This window comes from Hemibagrus wyckioides, linkage group LG12, assembly GCF_019097595.1.
Source record: "Hemibagrus wyckioides isolate EC202008001 linkage group LG12, SWU_Hwy_1.0, whole genome shotgun sequence".
NCBI lineage: Eukaryota > Metazoa > Chordata > Actinopteri > Siluriformes > Bagridae > Hemibagrus > Hemibagrus wyckioides.
The window spans coordinates 2,946,755-2,967,950 of NC_080721.1; the positions used below are offsets into that span (position 1 = coordinate 2,946,755).

Sequence of the window (21,196 nt, forward strand, 5' to 3'; positions counted from 1 at the left end):
TAAACATCAAATATTTAAATATAAAATACATGTAACGTTGTAAGAATACAAGCACTATATGCAACATATCTATATTTTCTTTATTTTGTTGAGCAACTGCTGTTTTGTCATCGTCTCTGTCACTGGACAATAAATTCTGGCCTTGTCCTGGCTATGTCCAGTTGCTGATGTCCTAGAACGACCACACTTTCTGCAAGTGTCGGCCTTCACCTAATGTATGCACGTGGTTGACGTGGCACAGGTGGTTGAAATGCTGTTGGAGGAACACGGCTTGGTTGATGGACCATCACGTAGGGTGGAGTGCTGCTGGGCTGGGGAGTGCTGGTTGCTGAGGCTCCAGGGTCCATGTCCAGGGTCCGAATGTGGGTTCGGTGTGTGGGGACCATGCTTGATAAAAGTGCTGGGCTCGATGGAAACAGCACCAGCTTGCGCCAGTATGCCTAAAACATGAGGAAAAAAATATACATTAACAGTCTACATATATGACAGTAAAATTTAAGCAGTGGGTAAAGAGTTTAGGTGAGATATTTCAGATGTAATATACTGAGATATTTATATACCAAATTCTCCTCAATAACTTGAGTAGGAGAATCTGAAAGAAGTGATGTGTCCACAGGCCTGCACTGGACATTTACTTATCTGTAACATTAAAAAAAACACTGTCAGTTGGCACACAACCTATAGATTACACGGTATGGCTTTATGTCTTTTCTATACATACCCTCTGGTGAGGAGCAGGTCTGTCCCCAGCTGCAGAGGGACACACACCTGTGCTGGAAAACTGCCATGGCCTTTTGATTTTTCAGGCTTTAGTAGTTGAAAATCTGTAAAAGTTAAATTCAGCATGTTGAATTGAATAATATCATAATATACAATAATTAAATAAATAAAAACGAACAACATGCAATTCCGTACAATTTCCAGCCCTCTTATATTATAAATTGTACATAATAATGCACAATATAATAAAAATAATATACTATGATGAATAATACCAGTACACTATGATGAATAATACCAGTACACTATGATGAATAATACCAGTACATTATGATGTATAATACCAGTACATTATGATGTATAATACCACTACACTATGATGTATAATACCAGTACACTATGATTTATAATACCAGTACACTATGATGTATAATACCAGTACACTATGATGTATAATACCAGTACACTATGATTTATAATACCAGTACACTATGATGTATAATACCAGTACACTATGATGTATAATACCAGTACACTATGATGTATAATACCAGTACACTATGATGTATAATACCAGTACATTATGATGTATAATACCACTACACTATGATGTATAATACCAGTACACTATGATTTATAATACCAGTACACTATGATGTATAATACCAGTACACTATGATGTATAATACCAGTACACTATGATGAATAATACCAGTACACTATGATGAATAATACCAGTACACTATGATGAATAATACCAGTACACTATGATTTATAATACCAGTACACTATGATGTATAATACCAGTACACTATGATGAATAATACCAGTACACTATGATTTATAATACCAGTACACTATGATGTATAATACCAGTACACTATGATGAATAATACCAGTACACTATGATGAATAATACCAGTACACTATGATGTATAATACCAGTACACTATGATGAATAATACCAGTACACTATGATGAATAATACCAGTACACTATGATGTATAATACCAGTACACTATGATGTATAATACCAGTACACTATGATGTATAATACCAGTACACTATGATGAATAATACCAGTACACTATGATGTATAATACCAGTACACTATGATGAATAATACCAGTACACTATGATGTATAATACCAGTACACTATGATGTATAATACCAGTACACTATGATGTATAATACCACTACACTATGATGTATAATACCAGTACACTATGATGTATAATACCAGTACACTATGATGTATAATACCAGTACACTATGATCTATAATACCAGTACACTATGATGAATAATACCAGTACACTATGATGAATAATACCAGTACACTATGATCTATAATACCAGTACACTATGATGTATAATACTAGTACACTATGATGAATAATACCAGTACACTATGATGTATAATACCACTACACTATGATGTATAATACCAGTACACTATGTTGTATAATACCACTACACTATGATGTATAATACCACTACACTATGATGAATAATACCAGTACACTATGATCTATAATACCAGTACACTATGATGAATAATACCAGTACACTATGATGTATAATACCAGCACACTATGATGTATAATACCAGTACACTATGATGAATAATACCAGTACACTATGATGTATAATACCACTACACTATGATGTATAATACCAGTACACTATGATGTATAATACCAGTACACTATGATGTATAATACCACTACACTATGATGTATAATACCAGTACACTATGATGTATAATACCAGTACATTATGATGTATAATACCAGTACACTTTGATGTATAATACCACTACACTATGATGTATAATACCAGTACACTATGATGAATAATACCAGTACACTATGATGTATAATACCACTACACTATGATGAATAATACCAGTACACTATGATATATAATACCAGTACACTATGATGTATAATACCAGTACACTATGATGTATAATACCAGTACACTATGATGAATAATACCAGTACACTATGATGAATAATACCAGTACACTATGATGTATAATACCAGTACACTATGATGAATAATACCAGTACACTATGATGTATAATACCAGTACACTATGATGAATAATACCAGTACACTATGATGTATAATACCAGTACACTATGATGAATAATACCAGTACACTATGATGTATAATACCAGTACACTATGATGAATAATACCAGTACACTATGATGTATAATACCAGTACACTATGATGAATAATACCAGTACACTATGATGTATAATACCAGTACACTATGATGAATAATACCAGTACACTATGATGTATAATACCAGTACACTATGATGAATAATACCAGTACACTATGATGAATAATACCAGTACACTATGATGTATAATACCAGTACACTATGATGAATAATTTTTTTGTATATTTATAACTCATATCAATACATGATACACATCGAGGCATGGATTTAAACAAAAGACAGCTCTTTCCTGGGGCGGTATAATGTTCCAAATCCTCCTAAAAATTGAGGTTAATCACAGCACATGATTATAATAGTCCAAAAGGTAACAGGTAAATATGCGATATATGAAAACGCACACTGCAGGCGAAAACACATAAATTGAATGACACGTCACTGAGCGCGCGCGATTTGATTGGCGAATTCATCCGTTTCTGTGGGCGGGTCCATCGGCGCGAACAAAAGTCGATTAGCGGGTGTACACGCACGGGGACTCCGGACAGACTTCAAACTGGTGACCCTGCAGCTGAGAGGTGGGACCTCTTTTAAGTCTTTTGAGACAGTCTGTGCAGACATTCTGTTGATCTTAAAGCGAATTTGTTTAAACTGCTGTTTCCTCAGGTGTAACTCAACCGGACGTGCCGTAAATCGCCACTAGGGGCCAATCCTGCGTGCTGCGCCCAGCCGCACGAGGCCCACACGCCTGTCCGTGTCTCCCTGTTGGTCTAGTGGTGATCTCACCGCCGCGGCCCGGGTTCGATTCCCGGTCAGGGAAGCGAGCTCTTTTTCGCTAGCAGCTGCGAGAGGTGGTCTTGTGGCTAGGATTCAGCGCTCTCACTGCCGCGACCCGGGTTAGATTCCCGGTCAGGGAAGCGAGCTCTTTTTCGGGCCCGGCTAGAGCTAGCGTCCGCAAGGGGTCCATGCGCTCAAACGGCATGCTTCCCGGCGGCTGCTAAAAGCCGTCCTTCGAGCCGGATTTGAACCAGCGACCTAAGGACGTCCGTTTGTAAGCACCTACAGTCCACCGCTCTACCAGCTGAGCTATCGAAGGGAGGGCTCAGGACCGCCCTTGGGCAGCGACCTGGCAAACGGGACCCCTGGCGGTTTTGTCTGTTACGGGCCACGTAGCGCAGCGGTTTCAGGGGCGCTAGGCCAGATTTACTGGGACCTATAAACGTGCTTGTCAATGTTGGACCCTTCTTCACCGACAAACTTTACAATTTCGTTTGCAATCTCAGGTTTCGACACGTGGGCGCCCTCGCCGGTGCGTTGACTTAAACTAAGTAAATACAGAGAGGACCTAATGCGCAGGGTTTCACTCTGTCCACCAGGCGCTCCCTCATACCTAATAGCAATTTGTTTCAGCCGATCCACCTACTAGCATGTCTTTTGGAGGTGAGAGGAAACCGGAGAACACCGGGTGTACACGCACGGGGATTCCGGACAGACTGCAAACTGGTGACCCTGCAGCTGAGAGGTGGGACCTCTTTTAAGTCTTTTGAGACAGTCTGTGCAGACATTCTGTTGATCTTAAAGCGAATTTCTTTAAACTGCTATTTCCTCAGGTGTAACTCATCCGGAATTGCCGTAACTCGCCACTAGGGGCCAATCCTGGGTGCTGCGCCCAGCCGCACGAGGCCCCCACACCTGTCTGTGTCTCCCTGGTGGTCTAGTGGCTAGGATTCGGCGCTCTCACCACCGTGACATGGGTTTGATTCCCGGTCAGGGAAGAGGGCTTTTCTTTCGCCCTCAGCTAAAGCTGATTTATTTTTCCATGTACTTCCCATTGAACCAGTGTTCCCTTCAGTTATTCAGATCTTAAGGTTCCTTTTCTTACATTGCCCGTTTCTTACTTTTCCCCACAATATTTTTCATGAATTTCATGAAGTTATCTCTACATTATTTACATGCATCCAAGTGATATACTGTGACATTTACAGATACAAGACATCAAATTACCCAGGACACAAAGTACCCAGGAAATGATCTTCTATATATGAATCATTTATAACAGTCTTCATTATTTTATTTTTTTTGCAAGATTTCTTAATTTCTTTTTTGCAGGATTGAGAACTAATCAATATGTAAACTGAAGTTCATTTACAATGATCTCTTATATTTTCTTTACTTTATTAATGACTGGTAATATTATGCATTGTTATGAAAGTATAAGAAACTTAAAAGTAATGTTTAAATATCCATGAAATTATCAATCAGTGACAGTCAATAATTAGTATTGGGCACATATTTACAAATGTGTTTGATCAAACATGGTTTAAAAAATAATGAAATGACAAAATTTTAAAAATGGAAAACATTCTAAAGAACAAACAGTAAAAAAACAAACAAAAAAAACATTAATTGGCTTGAACATCCTGCCCTTTATAATCCCAATTATACATTCATTCAGTTTTTGGAGGTAAGCATCATAAAGAACCTGCCATTTTTGACTCTCACTTGTTTTTTGAAAGATAAAGTTGTGGAAATTTTGCATTGGAGATTTATTGCTGACGCTGTAATGGAAAAGACAACTACAAAGAGAAAATCAACATTACCTGTTAACCATAACTAACTAGTATGAATTTTCATAATTGATATAAAGTTCATTTCACAATTTTCTTGCAGAATTTACACCATGATCTCCATCAATAAAACCCTTTCAAATTTGCATGTATGTTCCTTACAAAAGGTCAGGCCCAACACCTGTAGTGTATTCACCACGTGGGATGGGCCAAAGCAACCGTCAGTTATTGATTTGCTCCTCTTGATAGATGGAGGTGGGAATGGAGCCATAAGGGTCAATCACTGTTTGGGCACAGCGGACAACTGTAATGACCAAGAAGAGGCAGAGGAGGAACAGGAAGAAGAGTGCAAATCCTAAATCCACATCAATCTCTAACCAGGATTGTGTCTGTGTTGGATGGTCCATGTTGCAGCGATGACGTTAAGGATCTCAGTTAAGCATCAACTTTAGTAGCACAAACAATGTTTTCAATATTGTAGTTGTTGTTAACTTCCCTTGGGTCTGTATGATGGTGTTTCTTCTGTTTTTTGCTTTACCAAGATACCAGTTCATCAGTGATGAAGTCAAAGTTCTGTAGATATGGAAAACATAAAAAAAAAATTTCAGTCTTTAATATGAACTTATTTGTCCATTACTTATAGTGAAGAAAGACATACCAGTTAAGATCTCCTGCCCAAAAAGGAGCAATAGCTCCTATTATATATATTAAGCACAGAAATGGGTATGTGATCAGATACAGGAATGGACAATCATTTTGTGGCACGGAATAGATGGGTGGATAGACTTTATTGATGCATGAGGGAAAATTTGGGTGGGACAGCAGCAAAACTCATTGATGTCAGAGGTGGACAGTAAAGAAGTACATTTACTTGAGTACTCTACTTAAGTACACTTTTTGAGTATCTGTACTTTACTTGAGTATTATTTTTTCTGGATACTTTTTACTTTAACTTCACTACATTTGAAAGACAAATACTCTACTTTTACTCCACTACATTTCTGTCAAGGTCATTGAGTAGAAAGTAGTTACATTAATCATAGGATGATTTTTTTCACTCTTGTAGCGTCACATGTTGTAAAGTTCAGTGGTTTTCCATAATTTTTTGAACTCAGTTGATCAATTGCCGACAAAATGGACAAAGATATGCTTTGTATATTATACACCAACAACGCATTGGTAATGATGTTAGTTAACACACAAAAACGTATGCTGTGTCCAAATTCTCGTACTATGTGTCCTATATAGTATTCAAAAATAGAATTAGTATGCCCCAAATCGTAGTATACTGAAAAGAGTATTCCAAAAATTCCTGGATGGTCTACTACTTCCGGTAGAAATTCAAAGTGCAGAACAATGCACACTCTAATGGGTAATATTGCCCACAACGCATTGCACACAGGAGGGAGGAGCCTGGACAATGGTGTAAATGCATATTAAAACGGTGTAAATGAATTGTGGAAATATATATAACTCTTTGTTAAAGCAGTGTTGCTGTTGGGTGGTTGTACAGCTACAGTTGTGTAGCTGGGTTTTAAAGCAGGTTAAATTTTTTTTTCTGACCAGTCTTCATTTACAGACCATTTGATTGAAATGTGCATGAGTGGATACACATAGATGCGTACAGGTACATCTCAAAATTTAGAATATAATGAAAAAGGTCAATATTTTTTGTCACTCAGTTCAGAAAGTGAAACCCATTTGCACATAGAGTGAAATATTTCAAGCCTTTATTTCTTGAAATTGTGATGATTATGGCTTACAGATAAGGAAAACCCCAACATTCTGTGTCTCAGAGAATTAGAATATTGTGAAAAAGTTCAATATTGGAAAGTCATGGTGTCACACCCTAATCAGCTAATTACCTCAAAACACCTGCAAAGGTTTCCTGAGCTTTTAAATGGTCTCTCAGTCTGGGTCAGTAGGCTACACAATCATGGGGAAGACTGCTGACTTGACAGTTGTCCAGAAGACAGTCAATGACACCCTCCACAAGGAGGGTAAGCCACAAAAGGTCATTGCTAAAGAAGCTGGATGTTCACAGACTGCTGTATCCAAGCATATTCATAGAAAGTTAAGTGGAAGGAAAAAGTGTGGTAGGAAAAGGGATAACCGCAGCCTTGAGAGGATTGTCAGGCAAAATCCATTCAAGAATTTGGGGGAGCTTCAGACGAATCCTATATATGGCCTACGAATGTCGCATTCCTCGTGTCAAGCCACTCCTGAACCAGAGACAACTTCAGAAGCGTCTTACCTGGGCTGTGGAGAAAAAGAACTGGACTGTTGCTCAGTGCAAAGTCCTCATTTCAGATGAAAGTAAGTTTTGCATTTCATTTGGAAATCAATGTCCCAGAGTCTGGAGTAAGAGTGGAGAGGCACAGAATCCATGTTGCTTGAAGTCCAGTGTGAAGTGTCCACAGTCAGTGATGATTTGGGCTGCCATGTCATCTACTGGTGTTGGTCCACAGTCAATGCAGCCATCTACCAGGAAATCTTAGAGCACTTCATGCTTCCTTCTGCTGACAAGCTTTATGGAGATGCTGATTTCATTTTCCAGCAGGACTTGGCACCTGCCCACACTGCTAAAGGTTCCATAAACTGGTTCAGTGACCATGGTGTTACTGTGCTTGATTGGCCAGCAAACTTGCCTGACCTGAACCCCATAGAGAATCTATGGGGTACTGTCAAGAGGAAGATGAGAGACACCAGACCCAACAATGCAGATGACCTGAAGGCAGCTATCAAAGCAACCTGGGCTTCCATTACACCTGAGCAGTGCTACAGGCTGTGCTACAGTGCTACAGTCCATGCCACGCCGCATTGATGCAGTAATTCATGCAAAAGGAGGCCCAACCAAGTATTGAGTGCATAGAAATGAACATACAAGTCTGACATTTCTGTTTGAAAGATCCTTTTTTTATTGATCTTATGTAATATTTTAATTTTCTGAGACACAGAATTTTGGGTTTTCCTTATCTGTAAGCCATAATCATCACAATTTCAAGAAATAAAGGCTTGAAATATTTCACTCTGTGTGATGAATCTATATAATATATGGGTTTCACTTTCTGAACTGAGTGACAAAAAATATTGACCATTTTCATGATATTCTAATTTTTTGAGATGTACCTGTACTTTTTTGTTGGGGATGGTAGGAGTGTGAAATTAAAAATGAAAATGATTATACCTGTCTTTTTTGTCAATTCAGTTGTTTAATTTCTATAGGTTTTGTAACATTCTAAAAGCTCTTAATTCCACAGATACTACAAACTGGTCAGTATATTCACTAGGATGCTACAAAAGCTACTGTAAGTATTGCATACAACAATGCAACAATAACAAAGCAATGCGTTGACATTTACTTTTGATACTTAAATACTTTTAAAAACAAGTACTTCTGTACTTTTACTTAAGTAAAAATCTGTCTTTACAACTTTTGCTTGTAATGGAGTAATGTTTGACCAGTAGTATTTGTACTTTCACTCAAGTAAGGAAGTTGTGTACTTCGTCCACCTCTGCGGGATTATAAAGGGCAGGATGTTCAAGCCAAATAATGTTTTTTTTGTTTTGTTTTTTACTGTTTGTTCTTTAGAATGTTTTCCATTTTTAAAATTTTGTCATTTCATTATTTTTTAAACCATGTTTGATCAAACACATTTGTAAATATGTGCCCAATACTAATTATTGACTGTCACTGATTGATAATTTCATGGATATTTAAACATTATTACTTTTAAGTTTCTTATACTTTCATAACAATGCATAATATTACCAGTCATTAATAAAATAAAGAAAATACAAGAGATCATTGTCAATGAACTTCAGTTTACATATTGATTAGTTCTCAGGAGAAATCTTGCAAAAAAAAAAAAAAAAACATAATGAAGACTGTTATAAATGATTCATATATAGAAGATCATTTCCTGGGTACTTTGTGTCTCCTGGGTAATTTGATGTCTTGTATCTGTAAATGTCACAGTATATAACTTGGATGCATGTAAATAATGTAGAGATAACTTCATGAAATTCATGAAAAATATTGTGGGGAAAAGTAAGAAACGGGCAATGTAAGAAAAGGAACCTTAAGATCTGAATAACTGAAGGGAACACTGGTTTAATGGGAAGTAAACAGAAAAATAAATCAGCTTGAGCTGAGGGCGAAAGAAAAGCCCTCTTCCCTGACCGGGAATCGAACCCATATCGTGGGGGTGAGAGCACCGAATCATAGCATAGCCTGCCTAAAGGTGGCTCTCAGCCCGCCCTTCGATAGCTCAGCTGGTAAAGCGGAGGACTGTAGGTGCTTACAAACGGACTTCCTTAGGTCGCTGGTTCAAATCCGGCTCGAAGGACGGCTTTTAGCAGCCGCCGGGAAGCACGCCGTTTGAGCGCCAGGGCCTCTTGCGGCTGCTAGCTCTGGCCGGGCCCGAAAAAGAGTTCGCTTCCCTGACCGGGAATCGAACCCAGGCCGCGGCGGTGAGAGCGCCGAATCCTAGCCACTAGACCACCAGGGAGACAGGGACAGGTGTGTGGGCCTCGTGCGGCTGGGCGCAGCACCCAGGATTGGCCCCTAGTGGTGAGTTACGGCAATTCCGGATGAGTTGCACCTGAGGAAACAGCAGTTTAAACAAATTCGCTTCAAGATCAACAGAATGTCTGCACAGACTGTCTCAAAAGACTTAAAAGAGGTCCCACCTCTCAGCTGCAGGGTCACCAGTTTGCAGTCTGTCCGGAGTACCCGTGTGTTTACACCCGCTAATCGACTTCCGTTCACGCTGATGGGCCCGCCCACAGAAACGGATGAATTCGCCAATCAAATCGCGCGCGCTCAGTGACGTGTCATTCAAGTTATGTGTTTTCGCCTGCAGTGTGCCTTTTCATATATCGCGTATTTACCTGTTACCTTTTGGACTATTATAATCATGTGCTGTGATTAACCTCAATTTTTAGGAGGATTTGGAACATTATACCGCCCCAGGAAAGAGCTGTCTTTTGTTTAAATCCATGCCTCGATGTGTATCATGTATTGATATGAGTTATAAATATACAAAAAAATTATTCATCATAGTGTACTGGTATTATACATCATAGTGTACTGGTATTATACATCATAGTGTACTGGTATTATACATCATAGTGTACTGGTATTATTCATCATAGTGTACTGGTATTATTCATCATAGTGTACTGGTATTATACATCATAGTGTACTGGTATTATTCATCATAGTGTACTGGTATTATTCATCATAGTGTACTGGTATTATTCATCATAGTGTACTGGTATTATACGTCATAGTGTACTGGTATTATACGTCATAGTGTACTGGTATTATACATCATAGTGTACTGGTATTATTCAACATAGTGTACTGGTATTATACATCATAGTGTACTGGTATTATTCATCATAGTGTACTGGTATTATTCATCATAGTGTACTGGTATTATACATCATAATGTACTGGTATTATTCATCATAGTGTACTGGTATTATACATCATAGTGTACTGGTATTATACATCATAGTGTACTGGTGTTATTCATCATAGTGTACTGGTATTATTCATCATAGTGTACTGGTGTTATTCATCATAGTGTACTGGTATTATACATCATAGTGTACTGGTATTATACATCATAGTGTACTGGTGTTATTCATCATAGTGTACTGGTGTTATTCATCATAGTGTACTGGTATTATACATCATAGTGTACTGGTATTATACATCATAGTGTACTGGTGTTATTCATCATAGTGTACTGGTATTATACATCATAGTGTACTGGTATTACACATCATAGTGTACTGGTATTATACATCATAGTGTACTGGTATTATACATCATAGTGTACTGGTATTATACATCATAGTGTACTGGTGTTATTCATCATAGTGTACTGGTATTATACATCATAGTGTACTGGTATTATACATCATAGTGTACTGGTGTTATTCATCATAGTGTACTGGTATTATACATCATAGTGTACTGGTGTTATTCATCATAGTGTACTGGTATTATACATCATAGTGTACTGGTATTATACATCATAGTGTACTGGTATTATACATTATAGTGTACTGGTGTTATTCATCATAGTGTACTGGTATTATACATCATAGTGTACTGGTATTATACATCATAGTGTACTGGTATTATACATCATAGTGTACTGGTATTATTCATCATAATGTACTGGTATTATTCATCATAGTGTACTGGTATTATACATCATAGTGTACTGGTATTATTCATCATAGTGTACTGGTATTATTCATCATAGTGTACTGGTATTATACATCATAGTGTACTGGTGTTATTCATCATAGTGTACTGGTATTATACATCATAGTGTACTGGTATTATACATCATAGTGTACTGGTATTATACATCATAGTGTACTGGTGTTATTCATCATAGTGTACTGGTATTATACATCATAGTGTACTGGTATTATACATCATAGTGTACTGGTATTACTCATAATAGTGTACTGGTATTATTCATCATAATGTACTGGTATTATTCATCATAGTGTACTGGTATTATACATCATAGTGTACTGGTATTATTCATCATAGTGTACTGGTATTATTCATCATAGTGTACTGGTATTATATGTAGTGTTTTGGGTTAAGTGTCCATTCCAGCAAACTTTAAGAAGGTCTCCACAGGAATTGATTAATTATTTTTATTATATTTTATTTTGTTTCTTTGTGCATATTTCTATTCGCTATGATATCGTGGGTAATTGCATTTTGTTTTAAAATAATCCATTGAGTTTTGTGTGTCAGTGATGTCACTTCCACCTGCATAATTACCTAATTGCCCCACCCCCCGCTCAGAACAACTTTGGTCATGAGCGAGGCAGGTATGTTGCCTGTTGCAGGTATGGTGGGCTGTGTTTTTATCATGCAGTTTATTTTGTTCAAGCATATTTTCTTATGTGTAAAATGCTGTGTGTATGTTTTAAATTAGATGATGAGGTATGAGTGCAGTGTTAATGGGGGCAGGGGTTTACTTTTCTCTTTTTCACACTCCTCACAGAGACTGCAGAACTGAGGGTGTGTTGCAATTTGTGTTGATCTTTGTCCTGTCTTTAGTAAATTGCAGGTATGTCAAATTTGAACAATAATATTACCACTATACGATCACATGTTTTGACTGATTTATAGATGCATGCAATTTTGTAAAGAGTTTTCAGAGTAGTGTATGTAATATTTTAGTATATTGAACCTATGTGAATTGTATTGAGTGTATCTAAGGATGTAGTACAGTGTGATGCATATTTTGATGTTTTGAATGAATGAAATGTCAACACTGTAAGGAAAAATGTTACTAGTAAATGCGCAGAACAACTTTGGTCATGAGCGAGGCAGAGACTGCAGAACTGAGGGTGTGTTGCAATTTGTGTTGATCCTTGTCCTGTCTTTAATAAATTGCAGACATAGTCCACCAAAGCCAGTGGTGTTGTGGAATTTCTTTGTGGTGCGAGACGAAGTACGCTACAAATTGGTGCCGTGACCCGGATCAAGAGATTAGCCATCGCAGATCGCCGGGTAGAGTCATCTCCATCAACATCACCAGAACAGAGAACTTTGGGGTAGATAAGCAGTGCGACAAACATGGACACTTATGGTTTTACACGCAACGACACACAAGAACACGTGTCAGATGTAAATGTTAATCCTACAAATGTGACACCTGTTTGTGTAAGAAGTGGTGTTTCAAGCTCACAGAGGTTCTCTCCTGGAACGGGGAGGGGGATCCATTTAAACACTATGCTAGAACAAAACATGGTAGCCACTCCTGTACATCCTTTAACTAACACTGCAACGTTGCCTCGCATGAGTAGTGACATAACAGAGCCTAATGGAGAAAGAACATGCAACCCCCCAGGGGGCGAGCAAGTGAATCAGTGGCGAATGATGGCAGATTTAATGAAGCAACTTGGTACTGAAATTGGGAATCAAATTGTGGCAAACCTGAGACCTGCAGGGCAGAATGCTCAGAGAGATTATGTAGATCATGCCCAGCAGCCCACGCCCCAGACTCCTGATTTGTCAAATTTTAACCTAGTTGTTAGGCATCAAGATATCAACGAACCACGTATCTTTAGAGGTGATAAGACAGATCGGTGCACAATTGGTGAGTGGCAAGAATTAGTACAAGCTTACTTGAACAAAAAGGACTTCAGTGTAGCTGAACAGGGCCAAGAGATTCTCGATAAGTTAATGGGCCAGGCTAAAGACATTGTAAGGACATGTATTCGCAACAATCCCTTGATTGATGTAGTAAGAGACCCACATGTCATCTTTTCAATTCTAAGACAACATTTTGGAGATGCGATTTCCTCCACAACACCTCTGCGGGACTTTTATGAGACTCTGCCGAGGCAGTCAGAGAATGGCTTAGATTATTGGATCAGATTGAACAAGGCTGTTGATCTAGCCGATGAATGCTTAAAACGACAGGGGAAAAGAGTAGAAGACCCTAGCCATGAAGTGACGATGATGTTTGTAAGGCATTGCCCAGAGCCTAGTCTGTACACAGCCCTTCGAAGTAAACCACTGGAGAGTTGGGATGCATGTGAAATCCAAGCATTAATTGACAGCCACCACAGAGACAAGCAGTTCACCAGAGTGGATAGGGGGATAAAGGTAGATGAAACCTCTCCTAATGCCTGGTGCATGACACAGCAGCAGCCCACTACCAGTAGTCAGGCAAGCAACTTGGACCCTGCTCTCCTTGGACGAGTAGCTTCCCTTCTAGAGCAGTTCCTTGTTAAACAGAAGGGGCAAGAACAGGCGGCTGAAGAGTGCAAGGTCGTATCTGTAAACTCTGCAGCCCCGTGTAAGATATGTATGACTCAAGACCATACAACAAAGACTCACTGTTTTAAAGAGGGACTGTGTTTTAGGTGTTTCAAGACAGGGCACAGAGGTTTCGAATGCCCTGACAAAAAGCAAGTGAAACAAGCTAGAGCCAGTGCAGTCACTGGGCCCGAGCATTATTTAAACTAGAAAACCTACACTGTGAGGGGAACAGTGTGGGTCCCAGACAAGCAAGGTCCCCAGAAAACCCATTGGATGTTTACACAACTACTGGTGACCATCTGAGTCGAAAGAGTGCGAGTGAAATAAATGCGATTCAACAAAAGACTCCATGTTCAATTTCAAAAGCCTCTTACAAAAGAATTAATGATGAAGATGATCTGTTCTATGCTCCAGCATTAGTTGAAGGGAAAGTGAAACTTTTAGCTCTTGTGGATAGTGGATCAGTTACTTGTACATTGAGTGAATCAGCTGAATGCACACTTAAGGACAGGGGCTTGATCCGAACAGATTCGAGTAAACCCACCAAAAAAGTACTCACCGGTTGTGGAGGGAACGAAACAAAACCAAAGTGCACATATGAGTTGAATGTGGATATGCTCGAATGCAAAATGACAATCAACTTCCTAGTTGTTCCGGGCCAAAAGGATGACATGATAGTTGGATCAAATGTCATCAGGCACGTGACTCAGCAGATGAAAAAAACTGAATGGTACTGGAAAAGCCTTTCTCAACCAGTTCGAGAGAATTGTCAAGAGCCCCTTCTGAATATGCTTTCTAATGTTGATCGCTGGCATGGAGACAAGATACCACAAAGAGTTGGCATTGTAGTGTTGAGACAGCGTGTCACACTGGAGCCACAACATGAACACTTGGTCTGGGGAAGGTTAAAGGAAGAAGTCCCTCTGTCCATTGGAAGTACTGTTATGCTGGAACCCTCCACTTCCCGTTCTGCACCAAGAAATGTCATGGTGGCTCGTACCGTTTGCCCGTTGTGGGGCGATAAGTGGATCCCTATGAGAGTAATCAACATGATTGACCGCCCCATTGTCTTGCGCCGCAACACTAAGATAGCTCATGTGCACCCGTGCCTTGCACTAGAGGAACTAGATCTCACAGAAAAGGGGGGAGAGTACCAGCAGATATGTGTTCCCCAAAATATTGTGCAAACTAATGAGTTTAACAAGGAAAGTAGGCAACAGACTGACTACAGAATCAAACTGAGAGAATTGGGACTGACAGAAATTGACATTGACTCCTGTGAGGTGAGTGATTGCTGGAAGGGAGAGCTGGCTGACCGCATAGTACAGTATGAAAGTATCTTCTCTCGTGATAAATTAGACTGTGGTAAAGTGAAGAACACTGTTCATCGAATACGACTCAAAGATGAAAGGCCCTTTCGCTTGCCTTACAGAAGGGTTCCTCCAGCCCATTACCAGAAATTGAGACAAACATTGGATGAGATGGAGGAGCGTGGTATCATTCGAAAATCGAACAGTGAATGGGCTTCCCCCTTAGTTTTAGTTTGGAAGCCCTCTGGGGAGCTAAGGATATGCACTGACTTTAGGTGGCTCAATCAAAGAACAGAGAAGGATGCGTATCCTTTACCCCATCAAGCTGATGCCCTTGCATCCTTAGGAGGAAACTGTTATTTTAGCACCATGGATCTAACATCGGGCTTCTATAACATCCCAATTCATGAGGATGATCGTAAATACACGGCATGCACAACACCAGTAGGGCTCTATGAGTATAACCGTATGGCCCAGGGGTTATGTAACAGCCCAGCGACATCAATATTCGGAGACCAGAACTACCTTTCACTTCTCTGTTACCTAGATGGTTTACTTGTCTTTGGCAAAAGTGAGATGGAAGCGCTCAGTCGTCTCGAGATGGTGTTTTCTCGGCTTAGCGAGCATAACCTGAAACTGGCCCAGAAGAAGTGCTATTTCCTAAGGAAAACTGTCAAGTTTTTGGGTCATATTGTAACAGAGAGCGGCATAGCAACTGACCCAGCGAAAGTGTCTGCAATCAATGACATCAGATCCACAGATTTAATGGAACCAGATGGAAAAACTCCATCACCAACCAAAGTTAAGTCTTTTCTTGGTATGGCAAATTACTATTCTCATTTCATTGAAGATCTCTCAACTTTAGCAACCAGCTGACAGCTGGACAGGGAGTCAGGAAGAAACGTGGACAACAAACACACTTTGTTTCCAAACTTAGACGGTTAAGTCCTGAAGACTGGACTGCAGAGTGTGACACAGCTGTAGAAAGGATAAAGCATGCACTTTCCCACAAAATTGTTCTTGCCCACCCGGACTTCAAGCGACCTTTCCTTTTGTCCACTGATGCATCTATGGATGGTTTGGGTGCAGTCTTGAGTCAGATCCCAGAAGGTGAGACAAAACCTCGACCCGTCGCTTTTGCAAGCAAGACCCTGCCAAAAGCCCAGTCCCGTTACCCTGCCCATAGATTAGAGTTTTATGCACTAAAGTGGGCGGTCTGTGATAAATTTGCCCATTGGCTGGTGGGGACTAACTTCACGGTGTTAACAGATAACAATCCTTTAACATATATAATGTTGAAGCCAAAGTTGGACGCTTGCAAGCAAAGATGGGTGTCTAAGCTGGCTCCTTTTGATTTTGACCTAAGATACATACCTGGTACCAAGAATGTCCCTGCTGACCTCTTAAGTCGTCGACCCTTTGCCAGGACATTAGAGGTCTGTGATGCTCTGGAGACTGACGCTAAGCATGTGACCTCTCAGGCCGTTCAGGAAACATTCCATTTGTCAGTGAATGTGCACCACCAAATGCGCAAAAGCGAGAAGGTTTCCCAAGTTGAAAAACCAAATCTGCTATGTAGTGAAGGGGTGAAAGCTGTATTTGAGTCCTGCCTAAACTGGGAATCTAGTAACGCAGTTCATAGTGTCCATCTACCCCAGAACAATAATTTTGTCCAGGGGGGTGTTAGTACTCTTCCTGTTTTCTCTATGGAAGAGATACAGCTGAAGCAAAAAGCGGATCCCACAGTGTCCCGTGTTGTGTTCTTTGTTGAAAGAAAAAGGAGACCATCACGTAGGGAGAGGGATAATGAAACTGCGCCAGTAATGCGACTTCTGAAACACTGGGAAAAGCTGGAAGTAAAAGGTGGAGTTCTCTACCGCAAGTCCAAAGATCGCGTTGGTAAGGTCAGGTATCAACTTGTACTTCCAGGCTCGCTGAGAACTGTTGCTCTCAGCAGAACTCATGATAATGCAGGACATCAGGGACAAAGCAGAACACTTCATCTTGTACGCCAGAGGTTTTTCTGGTCTGGTATGGACACAGATGTCAAAAGGTATGTGGCACACTGTAAACGATGTGTGGTCGGGAAGACTCAGGAACCTGAGGCCAGAGCTCCACTAGGGTCCATCAGAACAAGCACACCACTTGAGCTTGTATGTATAGACTTCTGGTCTGCGGAAGGAATGCATGGAGAGAGTATTGATGTGCTTGTCATAACAGACCATTTCACAAAATTAGCCCATGCATTCCCCTGTCCCAACCAAACAGCTAAGGTAGTGGCTCAGAAATTGTGGAATAACTTTTTCTGTGTGTATGGCTTCCCACAGAGGATACATTCCAACAAAGGTGCCAATTTCGAGAGCAAATTGATTGCTGAGTTGTTGCTGGTGTCTGGTGTTGATAAGTCCCATACCACGCCATACCATCCTATGGGTAATGGGCAGACTGAGAGATTTAATCGCACTCTCGGCAATATGATCCGCTCTTTGCCTCCTCGAGCGAAGGAAAGGTGGCCACAAATGATTCAGACACTCACGTTTTCTTACAATTGTACTGCCCATGAAACAACAGGCTTTGCACCATTCTTCCTGATGTTTGGGAGAATTCCAAGATTACCTGTAGATGTCATGTTTGGAAGTGCTTTCAGAGATAAGGATGTTCAGACTTATGACGAATATGTAAAAGCTATTCAGAAAGATCTCAGAGAGGCTGTGCATATTGCTAATGGCAACATTACTGATGCCCAGAGGAAGCAGACACAACAGTATAACAAAAGAGCTAAGGGTGCTCTTCTAGAGGTTGGAGATCGTGTTCTCTTGGCGAACAAAAAGGAAAGAGGAAAGGGAAAGTTGGCAGATGTATGGAATTCGGCTGTTCATGTAGTAACATGGAAAGATCCATCACTGCCCATCTACAGAGTTGAGAACCCCACGACGAAGAACAGTAAGGTGGTCCACCGTAACTTGCTACTCCCCGGTCAATTTCCTTCCATTAGAAGAGCCGGAAATTGAATCTACAGTCCTATCAACAGTGTCAACAAAGGGAAAATATGAAGGGGAAGACCAAAGTCAAAGATCTCTCCGCATCAGGAAGAGGATCAAGGAACAGCAGAATTGCTGCATGGATTTTACAAGGTGTTGACCTAAAAGCACCTCAGAATGCTGGAGAGTGTACTGTAGAGGAAAAGACCAAAGAACCTGTCATGGAGTCGGAAAATTCAGCCTGTACAATTTGGACGAAGGGTAAGGATTTTTCTACTGGAAAGGGGAGTGAACACACCGAGGGTTCGTGTGAACAGGAATTAGGACAGATGAACTCAGACAGTGAGCAGTTTGGTGGCCAGAACAGTGAATCTGAATTAGATCTAGATCAGTCGTGCCACAGCAATGAGGAAGGGCCCCTAGAATCTGCGAGCAACCAGAGTGTCGAAGTTGAATCAGTCATGTCAGATGATATTAGTTCAATGAGCAGACCGCTCAGAAGCTCTAAGAACAAAGCCTCAAGCTGTAAAAGTCGACAAAGGAAGTCTCCAGGCACAATTACTGTAGCAGATACTGCTTTGAGACCTAAGAAGGGGACAGTGAGAACCAGGGCAGGAAGGCTAGTGAAACCTGTTGGACGTCTGCTTGAGTGTATGAGTATGATATTGACTGAATCAGGGCAAAAGGATCCTCTTGCGGAGTTGCTCAAAATTCTGTCAAATTTCATATAGAATTAAAGTGATCCTTGAAGTCAAATTTCAAACTGATTTTGATAACTGACCAGAATTACAAACTAAGTGAGCTTTAATAGGGTTGAGAAATACTTGATGTGGGAGTGTATGGGAATATGTATGAGGGCATATTTCTGCCAATCAAAGCATCTTTGCTATTCGTGTGAATGACTCTAGTCTGGGTACTCCCAATAGAAAGAAAGTGCCTCACCGAGATTCTTAAAGTTCGCTGAAATTTGGGAGGGGAGAGTGTAGTGTTTTGGGTTAAGTGTCCATGCCAGCAAACTTTAAGAAGGTCTCCACAGGAATTGATTAATTATTTTTATTATATTTTATTTTGTTTCTTTGTGCATATTTCTATTCGCTATGATATCGTGGGTAATTGCATTTTGTTTTAAAATAATCCATTGAGTTTTGTGTGTCAGTGATGTCACTTCCACCTGCATAATTACCTAATTGCCCCACCCCCCGCTCAGAACAACTTTGGTCATGAGCGAGGCAGGTATGTTGCAAAAAAGGCTCTGTAGTAAAGCGCTAAAATATAGCGAATTAAGTTACGATTTCGGTCAATATCCATGGATGATTTGATTTTATGTTGGATTGAGTCACATGGTGTGCTTAATTGTTGCTAGGTTCATGTATGTTTGGAGTCGTGTTAACGAGCTCTATAAGTTCGGCTCAGGTTGCCGCCTGTGCGCCATTTTGAAATGGCCGGTTTACTTCATATCAGTAAAAATGTGTAAAATGGTGGGCTGTGTTTTTATCATGCAGTTTATTTTGTTCAAGCATATTTTCTTATGTGTAAAATGCTGTGTGTATGTTTTAAATTAGATGATGAGGTATGAGTGCAGTGTTAATGGGGGCAGGGGTTTACTTTTCTCTTTTTCACACTCCTCACAGAGACTGCAGAACTGAGGGTGTGTTGCAATTTGTGTTGATCCTTGTCCTGTCTTTAGTAAATTGCAGGTATGTCAAATTTGAACAATAATATTACCACTATACGATCACATGTTTTGACTGATTTATAGAGTTTAGACTAAAATGCAATTTTGTAAAGAGTTTTCAGAGTAGTGTATGTAATATTTTAGTATATTGAACCTATGTGAATTGTATTGAGTGTATCTAAGGATGTAGTACAGTGTGATGCATATTTTGATGTTTTGAATGAATGAAATGTCAACACTGTAAGGAAAAATGTTACTAGTAAATGCGCAGAACAATTTTGGTCATGAGCGAGGCAGAGACTGCAGAACTGAGGGTGTGTTGCAATTTGTGTTGATCCTTGTCCTGTCTTTAATAAATTGCAGACATAGTCCACCAAAGCCAGTGGTGTTGTGGAATTTCTTTGTGTTGCGAGACAAAGTACGCTGTGTACTGGTGTACTGGTATTATACATCATAGTGTACTGGTATTATACGTCATAGTGTACTGGTATTATACGTCATAGTGTACTGGTATTATACGTCATAGTGTACTGGTATTATACGTCATAGTGTACTGGTATTATACGTCATAGTGTACTGGTATTATTCGTCATAGTGTACTGGTATCATTCGTCATAGTGTACTGGTATCATTCGTCATAGTGTACTGGTATCATTCGTCATAGTGTACTGGTATCATTCGTCATAGTGTACTGGTATCATTCGTCATAGTGTACTGGTATCATTCGTCATAGTGTACTGGTATCATTCGTCATAGTGTATTATTATGTACAATTTATAATATAAGAGGGCTGGAAATTGTACGGAATTGCATGTTGTTCTTTTTTATTCATTTAATTATTGTATATATGGGGAAGCGAGCTCCTTTTCACGCCCGGCCAGAGCTAGCGGATGCGCTCAAACGGCGTGCTTCCCGGCGGCTGCTAAAAGCTG

The 21,196-nt window shown here is 39.9% G+C and overlaps 3 non-coding genes across 3 annotated transcripts; 1 reads left to right on the forward strand and 2 right to left on the reverse strand.

Moving 5' to 3' along the window:
* Positions 1 to 3,920: 3,920 nt before the first annotated feature.
* Positions 3,921 to 4,009, reverse strand: trnay-gua (transfer RNA tyrosine (anticodon GUA)). Its single transcript is given in 2 exon segments — positions 3,921 to 3,956; positions 3,973 to 4,009. It is a non-coding gene; the product is annotated as a tRNA-Tyr (tRNA).
* A 5,731-nt stretch (positions 4,010 to 9,740) lies between these two features.
* Positions 9,741 to 9,829, forward strand: trnay-gua (transfer RNA tyrosine (anticodon GUA)). The gene is given in 2 exon segments: positions 9,741 to 9,777; positions 9,794 to 9,829. It is a non-coding gene; the product is annotated as a tRNA-Tyr (tRNA).
* Positions 9,830 to 9,919: 90 nt separating this feature from the next.
* Positions 9,920 to 9,991, reverse strand: trnae-cuc (transfer RNA glutamic acid (anticodon CUC)). Its single transcript has one exon. It is a non-coding gene; the product is annotated as a tRNA-Glu (tRNA).
* Between the last annotated feature and the right edge of the window lie 11,205 nt (positions 9,992 to 21,196).